Raw genomic sequence first — 16,045 nt, forward strand, 5'->3', positions numbered from 1 at the left:
TTTTTCAGAATGGTCAAGATTTTCCTCCTCTCATTTCTCATCGATAATCACCATGAGTTGTTTTTTATTTTCTAAAGTTACCACTTTCCCTGATCTCAATTAGAGATCATTAACTCCAACTAGCTTAGTTTGAAATCTGGATGAAGAAAGTAGGGTCATAAAATGGATCATTTGTACCACTTTATTATTGGGGTTGGGTAAAGGTTGAGTAGGTAGCTGAGAAGGTTAAAATGGTGGAGGTAAAGGTAATGGTGGCATAGGTTGACTCAACTAAGGTAATTATGGTTGAGGCATTGGGTAAGGTGCATTTGTAGGAGGATATGATTGCATAGGTGCATGATAGGAATTATGCGAATGATGTGAATAGTTTGGCCCTCTCCATCCTTGTTGCCAAGATTGGGAGGGTTGTCCATATTGATATTGATTCCCATGTTTCCAATGCTGAGAGTGACCAGTGTTAAAATGGGAATACGAGTGTGCATTACAACCAAAAAAATGTGGTGGAGGTTCAAGAACCATACCTGCACTTACCTGAGGCCAATTCCTTCATGCTCCCATAGCATGCAATGATTCAGCTTCAGGTTGTCCCCCTTCAAGTACAACTTTAAGCCCAGGTATGGAGGGACATTTGTCTGTAGCATGGTTATCTGCACAAATTGCACATTTATTAGTTTCTTTAATATCTAGAGGACATTCTCTTAAAGGATGCTTTATTCTACATTTAGGATAGAAAATAGATAATATGTCGTGCTCTTCTACAATTTTTTGCTGAAACTTCAAAGACTCTATCTGTTTACTAACAGTAGTAATTATTTGAATTCTCATTTTATCCATTTTGTTTTCTAGTCCAATAATCATAGCATCAGTAGATTCAGTTTTCTTGTTTTTATTCTAAATTCCTCTAACGGATCTATATTGGTTCCTCGATAATTTCCTGCACAAGTCACAGATTTGATCAAAAGGTTTTTGAGCAATATCCCCTTTTCCCAACAGATTTAAATTATTCCTAGCATCATTAGTAAGCCCACATAAGAACAAGGTTATAATAGTACTTAGATCAAATTTGTGCTTTGACCTTTGGAGGATGTACAGGAATCTCTCCAAGTAGTCCTCTAGCATCTCATCATCATTTTGAATAATAGTAAAGATTTCATCTAGAATATCCCTAGTTTTACAATATTCCTAATATTTTGATAAAAACACTCTCTTCATTTGCTCCTGTTACACAAAAATATCGTCACCATGATTATTTACAGTCAGTATGGGTCTATCATCACTTGTACTGTCCTCCTAAGCAAGTCTAAGACCTCAGCTCTTCAAATCAAGCTTTGGAAGTGGGAGAAAGACATTAAAAATCAATGTAACTCTGGTTCCGCACTTTCTCTCATGGTCACCTGCGGTCCCGCACCTTCTGTGTACAAAATCTACGTACCTACCCGATCTGTTCCTAACGGTGTAGGTGCGGACCCCTGTGAAAGTCAAAAGGCGCAATTTTTATCTTAAAAAACTCACTTTGGGTTAATTCTAGAGTTTTCTAGAAGGAATTTTGACGTGGATTGTTCGCTCTGAGGTGGTTCATGCATCCCAAAAGAGAAGGAGCTAATCCCTTGACTAAAGGAGCTATCCCTTTGAAGGAGGGATTTATCCCTTTGAAGGAGGACCTAGTAACTTCCCTCCATTGCACTATAAATACAGCCATTGGGGTGAGGACTAGAGAGGTTAGAAGCTGAACATTTTGAGGGTAAATGCTGGTGAAATTGAGACTCTTTGGTTGAGTTTGAGAGGAGAGATCACATACCTCTTGGTTCCATTGGAGAGTGAGTGAAACTTGTCAAAGTAGAGGAGACATCTTGTTGGACCCTGGGAGGAGCTTGTACAGCGTCAAGGCAAAGGTTGTAAGGTTCTTCTTCTTTTGAATTAATACAAGCAAACTCATTTTTCTCAACAAGTATCTTATGTTATTTGTTTCATGGACTCCTTGACTTTCATGTTAAATATGTTTTATGCAATTGGTTTTTCAGGTGCTATTTAATGTGTTTGCCTTGTTTGTGTTTGCAGATTCACAAAAAGGAGCTCATTTGGATCAAAGGAGCGAGGGCATCCACAAGCTTGCGTTGGACCAAAGGTAGGCCTTAAAAACCTTTGTTTGCTATTGTTTATTGAAGCATATTTAGAGAAAGATAGTGTCTGGTTGGTCTGCTTGTCGTAAGGTCTTCTTTAGATTCTAGGAAGGTCTATCTTGTCCGCAAGATCGACTCATTCCGCGCGACAAAATGGCGACTCCGCTGGGGACTTGATTGTTTTCTTTGTCTATACTTTGACCTGAGAAACTGTTTTTCATGTTTCTGTTTTTGACTTGATGATTGTGGGATTGGGTGAATTTAGTTAATTTTGAGTTAGTTTTCATTTTTCATAGTTTTAGGAGAGGTATGCACCCTCTGAGTTAGGCACAGTGCGTACCTGTACGCACTTTTCCTTTGTGCACAGAGCGTAGACGCACCTGTGTAAACAGGTTGCCTGCGTACCCTGTAAAAAATTTGAAAAATTTTAAATTTTCCTCTTTTTATCAGTTTAGAATTTGTTTATAGGTTTTAGCCATTGCCCAGACCTGCTTGTTCCCTGTCAAAAACTTTCCTTGGTTTTATTTCATTAGCATTAGGGTTTTAGGTGGAATTCCTAGGAATTTTGCTTGTTGGGTTTGTTTTTCGTTTTTGGTTGTGTAGTGGCTCTGAGCTTAGAAGCCCTAGGGACCTCAGATTACCTTGGTGTCTACTAGTCTTCTTGTGAGTCTGACCATTTATGAAATCTCCCCTTGTTGAGGAATTCGCTTTGAGTTTTCTCATTTCAAAATTTCGAAAAGCTTGTAGATTGAAAGTTTGGAATTTTCATTTTTACAAAAAGAAAACGAAAGATTGGTTGTTTTTTGACTAATTGTGATTCTGCATAAATTAGTCCTTAGCTCACATTTAGCTAAGTAAAACATCCTCAAAAAGACTTTTAGTAGGCTTTGACTTCAAGTAGCTTTTTATAGTTTGTAGCTCTCAAAGTTAGTCATTTTCATTAGTTTTGAGTGTTTTATTTACAAAATATAAGAAAAAAAATCTCTTTTGGAAAAGTTTGTTTTTGTAGTGATTGAGTGCTTTGAAAAGAAAAGGGAAATTTGTGTGAAATAGCTAGTTGTCTCGTTTTTGAGTGCTTTGGAAAGGGAAAAGCTCTTCTTTTAATTTGTTTAATTGAGAAAGATTTGTGTTTACAAAGTATTTGCATTCTCAAACTCTTTCTTAGTTTAGAAGTTCATCGAAGAGAAAAGATTGTTTAAATCATCTTAGGTGCATCTTTTTAGTGATTTCGAGTCGAGTCTTTACACCACGAGTTTCATCTCCACCACCTCTTGACTTAAACAACAACCACTAAAATTAACGCTTAAAGTAAAATTCACTTAGTAACATTTTATTTCTAGGGCTCTGATACACCAACTTATCTTAGGCTAGTGTCTTGGAGTAGGAGAGTAATTAACTCTCCAAGACAGTAAAAACAAACAAGTAGCTGTATCTTGTGGTAGGAAGAAATCCAATTGTTGCATTTATGCTCTGGGAAAGCTCCTCTTAAAGGAGAAGCATGAGATCGTGTCCGAACCAGTGTGGGAATCAATCCTTCCTCATTGGGAACGACTCCAGATATTCACGTATTAAAAACGGTAAACCTCGGATTAACCATTGTCGAGGAGCCTGGGGCCACTTGTTGGTAAACCTTGGATTATGTCAAGGAGCCTTCAAGGGGATTGAGCTTGCTACTCTGCCCTTGCGTGCGTATCGGATCGTAGATTGTTCCCCTAGGTGTATTTGTCTCAGTTGGTAGCCTTAGTGACCATATTCTTTAGGATTCTTCCTAAGGTGACAGTGGTGGGAAGATCCCACTGTACCTGGAGCAGACGTCGGCTAGACTCACTTGGATTTTCTGGGGGGTTCACTTCACTCGAGACGGTTAAGTGGAGGAACTTGGTCTAGTCTATTCATTAAGCAGGTTGTCGGGGTAACTGTTCCAACCGCCATTTCTGTACTGAATTCTGCGACGTTGGATTTCATCACCAACTAGTGTTTTCGGTCCGGAAAGTTACTGTTTGTGTGTGTTTGATCTCTAGATTCTTTAGGCGTGTGATTCAAATTTGTTTGGTTCTTTAGAGGCTTTAGGTGTTTTTCATTGAGATTTTACTTTGTTTGCGTGTGAAGTAGTTAAAAGTTTTTAACTGTGGCTGAATTACCAAGACAGTCCCGTAGACTTCGGGGCCAGTCTCCTGAGTTTGTAACTGTGGCTGATTTACTGAGGAAGTCCCGTAGACTTCGGGGCCAACCTCCTGAAGAAGTCCCGAGCCATCTTGAAGGCTTGAAAGTCCTCGTAACTCCTAGTGGAAGTAAAGTTGGGTCACCTGAAGAAGGAGAGTCTTCATTGGTTGTTCATCCTGATTACCAAACTCTAAAAACAGGTTATAATCCTGAAGCTATTTCGGTTTCCGAACTTGCTGGTAGCTTTTCATCTACTAGTGATATAGGCGAAGAACCTGAGATATCTGAACCTGTTACTCCAACATCGGGGTTTGTCTCTCCAACTTCTAGTGCTCCTAATTCACCTAGGGTAGAAAGAGTAATCACCGAAAAATCTTCCTTCTGGTTTGATAGCTATTGAAGAACTTGCTCCGGAAGAAGAAGTAGGCATCCCTATCCCTGAAAATCAACCTGTTATTGATCTAAGGGAGCGTGAATCAATTTTTTACAGTCCACCTAGAAGTACTACTTGGTATCTTTCTTTAACTAATTATTTGGAAAACCCAGTGTTAAATTTTTCACCACCTCGTGCTCCTTATCATCCTAGGGGTTTTTATACTCCCGTAAATATGTCAGGTCAATCGTCCATGTTTACTCAATCGCCTGAATCTTTTTTGTATGGCGGTCCTTCTGTTCCCTCTGGGTATCAGTCACTTTCTGGTACTTTTTCGGGAGCATCTCCTCAATCCATTGAACAAGGGTTAGTCACTGGAAGCAATGGTGCAAAGCCGTTGAGCGTAGAAGACATTCTTATGATGTCAGGTTCTATTCCAAATTCTCAACCTCAAGGTGGCCAGTTACCGCCTGGGGGGCAGCCTCAATTAACGCCTGGGGGGCAACCTCAAGGTACACAATTTGCATCTGGGGGGCAACCTCAAGGACAGTACGTGCCTACAGTACAATACGTTCCTCAAGGTCAACCCCAGACTCAATATGTACCCCAAGGTCAACCCCAGTATCAATTTATACCTCAAGGTCAACCTCAGTATCAGTACGTGCCTCAGGGGTATCTACCCCAAGGTCAGTACTCAAACTAAGGTTTCCAACCACCCCAAGGTCAATCTTATGTTCAAGGGACAGGAAATGTACCTTTCAATTATCAAACCTACCCTCAACCCGGTTATGGTCCTCAATATTCTCAACCTGTTATGGGTCAGTACCCCGGAATGAACATAGTGTGGGATCCATCGCAAACTCAACAGGTGTTGCAGCCAAATGTACAGTTGTCATCTCAAACTGGACAACCCTTAGTTTCTGGTTCACCCCAGCAACCAGTCTAGTCTAATATTCAAACTTCTGTACCTTTGGTAGTTTCTCAGTCTGGGCCTACTGCGCCTCGTACTCCATCTCAAACGACTGCTGCAACTGCCGCAACATCTGTTCAATCTACCCCACCTACTTCTGGAGTATCGACAGCTTCGATTTCTACTGTTCCTGTATCTACTCCTCAGACATCTTTACCACTGTCTGGATCCACGATTCAAACTACGGTTCAGATGCCTGTAGGACAACCTGGTTTAAGTACGGTTGTCACAAGTCAACCACAATTCACTTATCAACCGTACCAGGGATAGTACCAATTCGGTCCTGCTGTCCAGCAGCCAGTTTATCAGTATCAACCGTATCCTGGGTACACTTATCAACAACCTCAACAACCCCAGTACGGTCCGGTTAATCCCGGTTTTCCAGGAGGATACAATATCCCGAACGCGATTCCTATTCCTAGTTATCATGGATATCCTCCTCCTGGGGCTGGTCTCATGACCCAGAGTTTTAGGGATCCTAATCGGCAGCTACCGTTTATCGCAAATTTGGACTTACTAGACTTGTCATGCCTAACGAACGATCCGATTAATTATCTTCCGTTTTGGCCGCCAATGCCGAATAAGTTGCCCAGTGACATTCCCAAGTTCGAAGGTAAATCTGGAGAGGACCCGTCGAACCATGTGATGACTTACCACCTCTGGTGTGCGTCTAACTCCATCACAGATGATTCGATCCGTCTTAGACTTTTCCAGCGCACTCTAATTGGTCTCGCGGCCAAGTGGTACATTGAGTTACCGCGAGGCACTTTTTATAATTTTATTCAGTTAGCTACCTCATTTTTAACTCATTTCCAGTTGCCAGTCCGATATGACAATGGCACAGAATTGTTAACTTCGCTAAAACAATCGACATCCACGTACATTTCAGATCATATTCATGAGTGGAGACGTCGACGACGTTTAGTGAAGGTATTTATTCCGGATCAAATCTTGGCTGAGTGGTTTGTAAAATCTTTGTTGCCAAGGATCACTGAAGATGTTGCTAAAGCCAGAGTTGTTACTGAGGAGCAAGTGATTGCTCAAGCACAGTACCTTGACTTGGTCTATACTCAGTCAGGTACGTTACATGAAAATATCCCCGATCTTCCCAAGTCAAATCAAATCGTTGCAGCTCCTTCGGGATCTCATGCCGCTGACGGTATGATTGGTACGGTTAACACTAAAAGTAAGAAGAAGTCTTCCAAGAATTCTTCTCCTATCATAACCTTGCCTGATTCCCCGACAGGAGATTCTTCTGCAAAGGTTTCCGCCGATATTCACGTTGTAGAATCATCTACGACTAAATCAAAATCCGGTGGAAAGAAGAAAGGAAAGAAGAAGAATAAAACGGACAAAAGTTCAAAAGAGAAATCTGAAAAGGCGGAATCCAATGATGAAAAGCGCAAACCTCGTTGTCCATGTCTCATTTGTGACGAAAAACATTTTACAAGAGACTGCCCTCATCGAGCAGAGGTTGTGAAGATCGTCAAAGGTTCCCAAACTCCTGCTGTTTTGAAGGATCCATTTCCAAATCAAGATAGCAAGATGATAGGTTCTTCCTCGAGTGCCAATGAAGAACCCATATTGATGATGTCCCATGTAAGGATTGCGACTCGATCGCAAGATTATGGTAGTAAAAGTCCTGTTGATGGCAAAGAAGCAGAATCTTCTCATTCTAATCCATCAACCTCAGCTCCCGGTTCCGATCCACTACAGATCGAGAAACCTAATCCAGACTTAGTAATCAAACCGCCTGCCAAGGGTATACTTCGAAAGTCAGCTTTCAATCCACATGCGAGAGCGGCTCAGAATTATAACATCGTTGAGGATTTAGTTGTTTCACCCTCAGCAATGTCGGCTTTGGAAGTGCTGCAATCATGCCCAGCACAGCATAAATTACTTTTGTCAGCTATAGGAGCTGTTGATGTTCAAGACCTGAACCTAATAATCTTTGATCTAGAAAATAGTACATCACGTTTGCCTCATCAAATGGCTTTCCAGATCCTAGTGATAGTAAAAAACAGGCCTATTCATCGGACTGTAATTGATGAGGGAGCCTCAACGTGTATTATGTCGATACAGTGTTGGAGATCGCTTGGTTCTCCTTCACTAAATCAATCCCCGACAATTCTTAAGGCCTTTGATGGCCGTGGGTTTCATCCTTTTGGCATTCTACAGGATTTGCCTATAGGGGTTGAAGGAAAAACCGTTAGTCTAGATGTGGAGGTGGTTGATGCCCCTCTAGACTACAACCTTCTCTTGGGTTGAAGTTGGTCTTACGCTATGACAGCGGTCGTTTCATCGGTCTTTAGAGTCATAAAGTTTCCACATAATGGAAAGATCGTAACAATAGACCAGCTGGCTTACTTTTCATCCAACCCAGCCTCTTCGGAGAGTATTCAACATGTCGGTAAAACGACTATCCCATATAAGGATGTTGGAGTAGGATTAGTTAAAGATGTCGGTTTACTGGGAACTTTTCCTTTTCCTCCAATCAACGCATCATCTTCATTTGCAACCATTCATATGATTATATCAGACACTATTTTTTATGACAATCCTTGGATCGTTCCTTCTGAATCTGAAATAGACTCATTTGGTAATTCTATGCCTTTGAGTCCATATGAACTTGCCTATGAAGCCGTGCAGTCTTTTACCGACCCGTGTTCAACCGAAAATGACTTAATGAATGTGGTCTGTGAGGAATCACTTTTCACATCAACCTCGGATTTAACTACGTTTTCTGAACTTGTTCACTCTGATGAGCAAATTCGTGAAATCCTATGTGTAGATGATTTACCATGGGAATATCTCCATCACAGATCTTCGTTTTTACCTGAGGATGATCGTTTTGAAAATAATTTCTCATCAATCTTTACAACTGAATATGTCAAGGAACCTCAGAATCCAATGAAACATCCCGATTCAGAGTTAAATTTGGGAAACATCTCTCGAACTATTCCCATTGACATTTTGGTTAAGCCCGGAATTGTTGAGAACATTCATATAGGTGCCTCGTGTACAGATGATGAAATCCAATTATATAAGGCCCTATTTCAAGAATTCCGCGACGTGTTTGCCTGGTCCTATGAGGAAATGCCAGGAATTGATCCCGTGATTGTTGTTCATGAGATCAAGACTTACCCGGATGCTAAACCCGTCTGGCAACGTTTGCGTCAGATTCACCCACGAAAAGCTGTTGCAATTAAAGCAGAAGTTGAAAAACTGTTGAAAGCAGGTTTCATTTATCCGATCCCGTTAACGGATTGGGTATCGAATATTGTTCTGGTTAACAAAAAATAGGGAACAATAAGAATATGCATCGACTATAGGGACATTAATCGAGCTTGTCCAAAGGACAACTACCCAACTCCCTATATCGATCAAATCATTGATGATTGTGCCGGCAGCGAAATATTTTCCTTTATGGACGGTTTTTTCGGATACAATCAAATCAATATTCTACCTGTCGATCAACCGAAAACGGCTTTCATTTGTCCATGGGGGACATTTTCTTATTGCAAATTACCTTTTGGGCTCAAGAATGCCGGAGCGACTTTTCAAAGGGCGATGTCTTATGCGTTTCATGACATCAAACACATTGTGCAACCGTATCTCGATGATTTGCCTGCTCATTCATTACATCGAGCTGATCACCTCGTCCACTTACGTGCAATCTTCATGAGGTGTAGGCATTATCGTATTCGATTGAACCCACACAAATGTGTCTTCTGTATAGAAACGGGTCAATTGCTGGGATTTGTAGTTTCGAAAGCCGGCATTCGCGTTGATCCCTCGAAGGTCGAAGCTATTATCAATTTGCCTCCTCCTTCGAGTCTTCGCCAACTCCAAAGTTTGCAGGGGAAAGCAAACTTTTTACGATGATTCATTCCTAACTACGCCGAGCTTACAAAGGGTTTTACACGGTTGTTGAAACAAAATACTCAATTTTCTTGGGACGAGATAGCTCAGAAATCTTTTTATGCACTCAAACATGCGTTGACCCATGCACCGTTGTTGCATCCTCCCAACTACAACTAGGATTACTTTTTGTATCTCACCGCCTCCCATTCCACCATTGGAATGGTCTTAGTTCAGGAAGATGAATTTGGAATGGAACATGTGATATATTACCTTAGTCGAACGTTAAATCCAACTGAGCTAAAATACTCACATGTGGAGAAATTGGCATTGGCAGCCGTTCAAGCTGTCCAACGTTTTCGTCACTACATTTTACTGTGTAAAACTACAGTCATTTCGGATTGCAACCCTATGATCTACATTTTGACCAAACAATTGCTAGGGGGCAAGTACTCTAAATGGATCGTTATCCTGCAGGAGTTCGACTTGGAGTTTGAGAAATCTAAGTCTAAGAAATCTTTAGTTTTTGCAGAGTTAATGTGTGACTTCCCGCGTGCTGACACGGAAACTGTGGCAGAGGAGCCCATTGCGGACGAATCTTTGTTTCTAATCAGCAATTTAGATCCGTGGTATGGGGATATAATCATCTATCTCCAGACCCAATCCTTTCGGTCCTAAATTTCAAAGTCGGAACGTTAGAAAATTCGCTTCCAGTCCCAACAATTCAAAATTATTGGAGATACTCTTTATCGCCGTGGGGCGGATTCTACTTTTCGACGTTGCTTAACTCACGAAGAGGCTGAAAGGGTTCTAAATGACTGTCACTCTGGAGCATGTGGCGGTCATATGTCTGGGTACGCCACAACCCAAAAGATATTGCGCGCTGGCTACTTCTGGCCGTCTTTATTTAAAGATTGTATTACGGCGGTCCGAAAATGCCACAACTGCCAGATTTTTTATCGTAAGATGCGCGCTCCACCCGCTCCTCTCCACCCTATAATTGTCGTTGGTCCTTTTGCCAAATGGGGTATCGATTTTATTACTTGTAACCCTCACTCGGCCGGGGGGCATGCGTATATCATCCTTACGGTAGATTATTTTACTAAGTGGGCCGAGGTGGTGCCTACATTCGAGGCAAACGGCAAGACAGCTGCAATTTTCGTGTTCAATCATATAATTGCTAGGTTTGGTGTCCCACAAGCAATAATCACTAATCATGGACGTCATTTTCGAAACGTTATGATGACCGAACTTACAGGCCAGCTTGGTTTACGTCACGATAGTTCAACTCCTTATTATCCACAAGCGAATGGTTTGGTTGAGTCCATCAACAAATTTTTAGTTATCATGATCCGACGAATCATTGGGATTCATCGGTCGAATTGGCACAACATGTTATTTTCAGCGCTTTGGGCGTACCGAACTTCAGTAAAAACATCAACAGGGCTCACTCCTTTCCAACTAGTTTATGGTTTGGAAGCCGTGTTACCCATTGAGTGCGAAATCCCGTCACTGCAAATGGCCATCGAGTTACTTCCAGCTACTTCTGAAGAGGAAAAGTGTTTGTTATACTTAGCTCAATTAGATGAGAATCGACGTGATGCTGCATTGGCGATCGAGACTCACACAAAACGTATGAAAGCTCAGTATGATCGGAATGTGACCCCTCGAAATTTTTCAAAAGGAGACCTAGTGTTATTGTATGATCAAGCTAATGATAAATTAGGTGCTAGAAAATTTGTTCCTATGTGGCATGGGCCCTATATTGTCAAGCGAAAGCTAGCAAAAGGGGCCTATGAGTTGGTAGACTTTGACAGGGACTCTTTAGGTAAACCCAGAAATGGTCTTTACTTGAAGAGGTATTATGCTTAAAAGAATGGGTATGGAGATTTTTAGTTAGGTTAGTTTTTCTTTCTAGCAAGTGTGTTTTAGTTGAAAAAGTGTGCTTAGCTTAGAGAGTGTTTTTCATCATTATTCCTGCTTATCTTGGTTTTACTCTTGATATTGCAGATGTCGATGCCTCTCCAAACATACATTGGATTTGCTGATGGTGCTTGTCGTAGTACAGGGAACATTTCTTCCGCAACTTGGGTTATCTATTCGCCCTCTGACGAGTTAGTTTCTATGCATGGGGTAAGCCTCGGTCAAACAACAAACAACATTGCAGAGTACAGTGCAGTGATTGAGTTATTGTCTGAATCTATTTCATTTGGGATTCGGAGTTTGATAGTGAGGTTAGATTCTGAACTCGTTGTATTACAGCTTAATAGAGTGTATGCCATTAGAAATCCAGTGTTATTAAGATTATTTTTGAGAGTGCGTCTCTTGGAACGTGAGTTTAATTACATTGAATATCAGCATATTCCAAGGTCTTTAAATACATTAGCAGATGCAATTGCTTCTCGAATGTTAAATAGACATTTGCAATAATCATACATGTAAATTTAAAACCATTCCATAACATGATTTACAAGATAAGCCGATAAGAGTGATATATATATATATATATATATATATATATATATATATATATATATATATATATATATAGGAGTGTGTCAAAAAATACATCGTCTTCGATCATAGGTTGAAAAACACCTTATGATTGGCAAAAATGATAAGTACAAAAAACAAAATGTCACATGTGCCCACAAAAGGCGATCATCCTATCACTGGTGATGATCTCTATAAGAAACCACTGCCCGGGCCACCTTGCAAAGGAACCTCCTAAAAGGTCCCGGGACTCCAATCACATAGCGCTAAAGTCGACGAGGAATGTCGTCTATAGTGGTCTTAGGAATATCCCCTGTCAAGCGCTCAAGATGGCCCTCCAACTCGGCCAAAACCTCTGCTAATTCGTCCTGTGGGGCTGGCAAGGGTGCAACTGGTTGTTTCCTCTCGAAAGGCCGGAGAGCGGCTGGTCACTGTGGACCCACATCTGCATTTTAAATTTTTACTATCAGTTTTGAGACGATGCAAAAATAAAAAAAAATTAAATAGAAAAGTTGAAAAGATTTTACCTCACTCATCCCACTGCTCTCCTGGTGGAAGAGCCATGTCTGGGTCACCACGGAAATCTATCCCAGCGTAAGGGAAGTCCTGAATGGAAAAAACCTGGTTTTCCAACCATTGGAAATACTCAGGTTTGAACCGAGCAACCTCTGTCCTCTCGTCCGGGTGACAGGCCATGACTGCAACCCATCGCATCAGTTTGGGCTCTCGAGGAAGCCCAGCTCCGACAGTAAGATGCTATGGGATCAGCATAGGAACCCTCTCCAGGCCAAAAATCATGACCAAAGCCCTATAACCAAAGGTCTTTAGTCGTCCGCTCTTGGCCCTGGTCAGTTTGCCTTTCACATTGGCCAGCACAGCATTGCACCAGTTGAAGATGGTGCCTTGAAAGCAATCAACTGCCATACGCATCTGGGATCCGGTGGCAACATGTAATGCGGCAGCTCCGCAAAGTCTGGTGACAGTAAACGCAATCACCATGAGCTCAGGACGGGATATGGTTTTTATGTCTATCCCTTTGTCTTTAGCCTGGTTGTTGCAGTACTCTAGCCGGAGGCTATCGACAGACTGGCCACCTGGCCTAGTCCCGTATAGAGTCAAGTCCTCGCCTCTCTTAGGCAAACCAGTCAAGAAATAAATGTCCTCCGGCTCGATTTCGAGCCGGTGCCCGCCAATGAAGAAACACTGGTCCTGTATGCTCCATCGGTCAACCAGCCACTGTAAGAAATCTACCTGAGCCCTCATGCCAGGAATGGTCCAGAACTTGTACAGTCCGCATGCCCTCAAAGCATCAAGTGAAGGCTGATGATTCCATGCGGCGGTATCCACGTCCTCATGCTCCCGTTCGCGCCAATCTAGCATGATATATTCTCTGCATCAAGAATAAAGATTAATTAGATTGCTAGAAAACTTTTTGATTGGTCCATTTTTGAGAAATTTTGGGTTCAAAACCCTTGCGGCGGGGTACGCACCCTCCATGTTAGACACAGTGCGTGGGTCCGCACTTTGTCTACACGGAAGGTGCGGACCCCGAGCTTTTTCCCAATGGAGAAAAAGTCGAGGTCCGCGGGTCCGCAATGGTAAACCTGCGGATCCCCGCACGCGGGTTTTGCGCCTAAAAACCCTCCCAAAAAGTGAAATGAGGGACTAAATCAAAAAACTAAATGGTTGAAAATGAAGAGTAAGATGATGTGGATTACCTGGAGAAGACGGCGCTCGATTCCGACGGTTGGATTTTCCACAATCTTCATGGGAAGTTTTCTAAGCAAAAGCACTATTTTCTCACCCAAACTCGAATGGTAAAAATGAATTGTCAAAACCCCTTTTTATAAGTTTTTTGAGTAAATGAATTGCAAATTTGTTTATGTTTCACTTTAAAAAGGTATTTTAAGACATTTTTATCCATTTCAAACAGGTATGAGTAATGTTTGTGTCTTTGTGCAAAATACAGGATTGTTCAGGCGAAATCTATTATTTTCAACGAAAAAACGAGTAGAGTCATCTTTAAGCCCTTTTCTGACTCCTAAAACATGAAAAGATTGCCGAGCGTTTCTTTTACACTCATTAAAACGGAATTAAAAGATGGTCCACTTACAGCTCTTTTCCGACAGTAAAAAACATGAAAAGATTGCTGGATTTTTGTCGTTTCAAATTCGATATTGGTTATAAAACGACGTGTCATTGATCGCTTTTTTACTTTTTCAGGTCAGTGACACTAATAACGAAAAGTACTCCTTGGTCGTAAAAGATCAAGCGGTTCTCCCAAGTATTATTTTATACTTTTTCGGGCTTGGGAGACACAAATTTATGAAAAAGGTCAACCCTGGAGTCTCCTTAAGTTTTTTCAGACTCTCTAAAATTGAAAAACACCGAGTTTCTCCTATACTGGACTCGTTAAAATTTCACAGTAAAGGACCTGTTCAATTACAAACAGGAACGAACCACTCCTTCTTAGGGTTCGAATCTAAACTAAGTTGGACTCATCCGAAGGATGAGCTTATAATCAAGCAAATGTTATCCTCCTCAAGCTTGTCAAAAATAAAGAGGTACTTGCCAGAAATGGTGGGGGAAAAGAGAGGAAAATGAGTCTGTTTGTCATACTTTGTAACCACTCTTGAACACGACACTTTTATTCACCTGGGTTGGGAAATCCTTTGCCTAACAGTTGATCAAACCACATTGAAAGTCTTCAGGTGGTTTCTGGGTATTAACTTTGGGTCAATTGTCACCAAGCCATCTGTTGTGTCGTTATGTGTTCAAGAGGTCACTGCCAATAATCCATTCATCTGCAAAATATCTGTCATCCATCTTGACCATCCCTGAGTCAGTCCTTGCAACTAAATTTCTTCAACTTGATCTATGATTTCGTGTTGTGGGCTTGCCTACGACGGATCGCTTTCTATCGACATCAGCACATTATCTAGAAAGATGATCTAGGGATCATCAGTACCTTGAAATCTGCATGCGTCAATGGCAGGTTTCTCGCCTTTGACGACAATTTACATCATTGACTTTCGATCGAAGGATTCTGTTAGCGCTTGGAATTCACCTAGGCTGAGATAGACAAACTCTCAAGGCTACATCAAACCATTTCACCTCATAGCTAGCCCTACGAGGTATGAGAAGGCTCTCTCGGGTCAGATTCGATAGATCTTTCAATATGATTAGGCTGACCAATTAAGAATAAGGATTTTAGGCTAGTAAATTGATAGGGGGTTTGGATTTAATGAGTTTTGGGGTTTTTTAATGGAATGACGGGGCTTTTCTGGGCTACATGGGCAAAATCACAGCTTCAAACAGAAAAATATAATGACTACACAGGTTATCAACTGAGGCAAGGTAGGCATGCAATTTAACACCAAATCTGGTTTCAAATGGGATGGCAAGACTGGTGAGGAGCTAAGGAGGGCAGATAATAACTCTGAATCCTCCTTAAACAGTAGAAAACATTGAATGCGAACAAACTTATAGGAGGAGCATATAATACTATGAATTCCTACCTAATCACTTCATTTGTTCAGCTTGAAAGGGTCATGAAATGAAATGGAACATAACTGATTACATATGAGACAAAGGGAAAAACTTATGCTAAATCAACATACCACATGAATCTCAGCAAACAGAGCTGTGAAATTCCATTAAATTCTCTACAGAAAACTGTACAATACAAAGCTCTCTGCTTCTCCAGCAGCTCCCAGCGCTCAGAAAAAACTCTCCTCTTTCCCTCTCTTTCTCATTACAAATGAATAAATACAATGCTGCCCAAAACAGGGGCGCTGTTTTAACTAACTACAAAAATATGAAACAAAATACAGCTGGGGGAAAACAAGTCGACCCCAAGATGAGGGATTTGTTTTATGATTATTTAATAAATAAAACTAAAAAAAAAAAAAACCAAAAACAATAACCACTAAGCGCTGCTGAAGATGGAAACAAGTGCGTTCACAGGTGTCGATCCCAACTAGGCAATCGCTCCTAGTTCTCTGCCACTTTGCATACGCTGGAAATTACAACTGCTCCCGAATTTCTGGAAATACATTGGCGATT

Source organism: Pinus tabuliformis, chromosome 7 (genome assembly GCF_031772625.1).
Source record: "Pinus tabuliformis cultivar Carrire ecotype Pingquan chromosome 7, CPIR1, whole genome shotgun sequence".
In the NCBI taxonomy this organism is placed as follows: Eukaryota; Viridiplantae; Streptophyta; class Pinopsida; order Pinales; family Pinaceae; genus Pinus; species Pinus tabuliformis.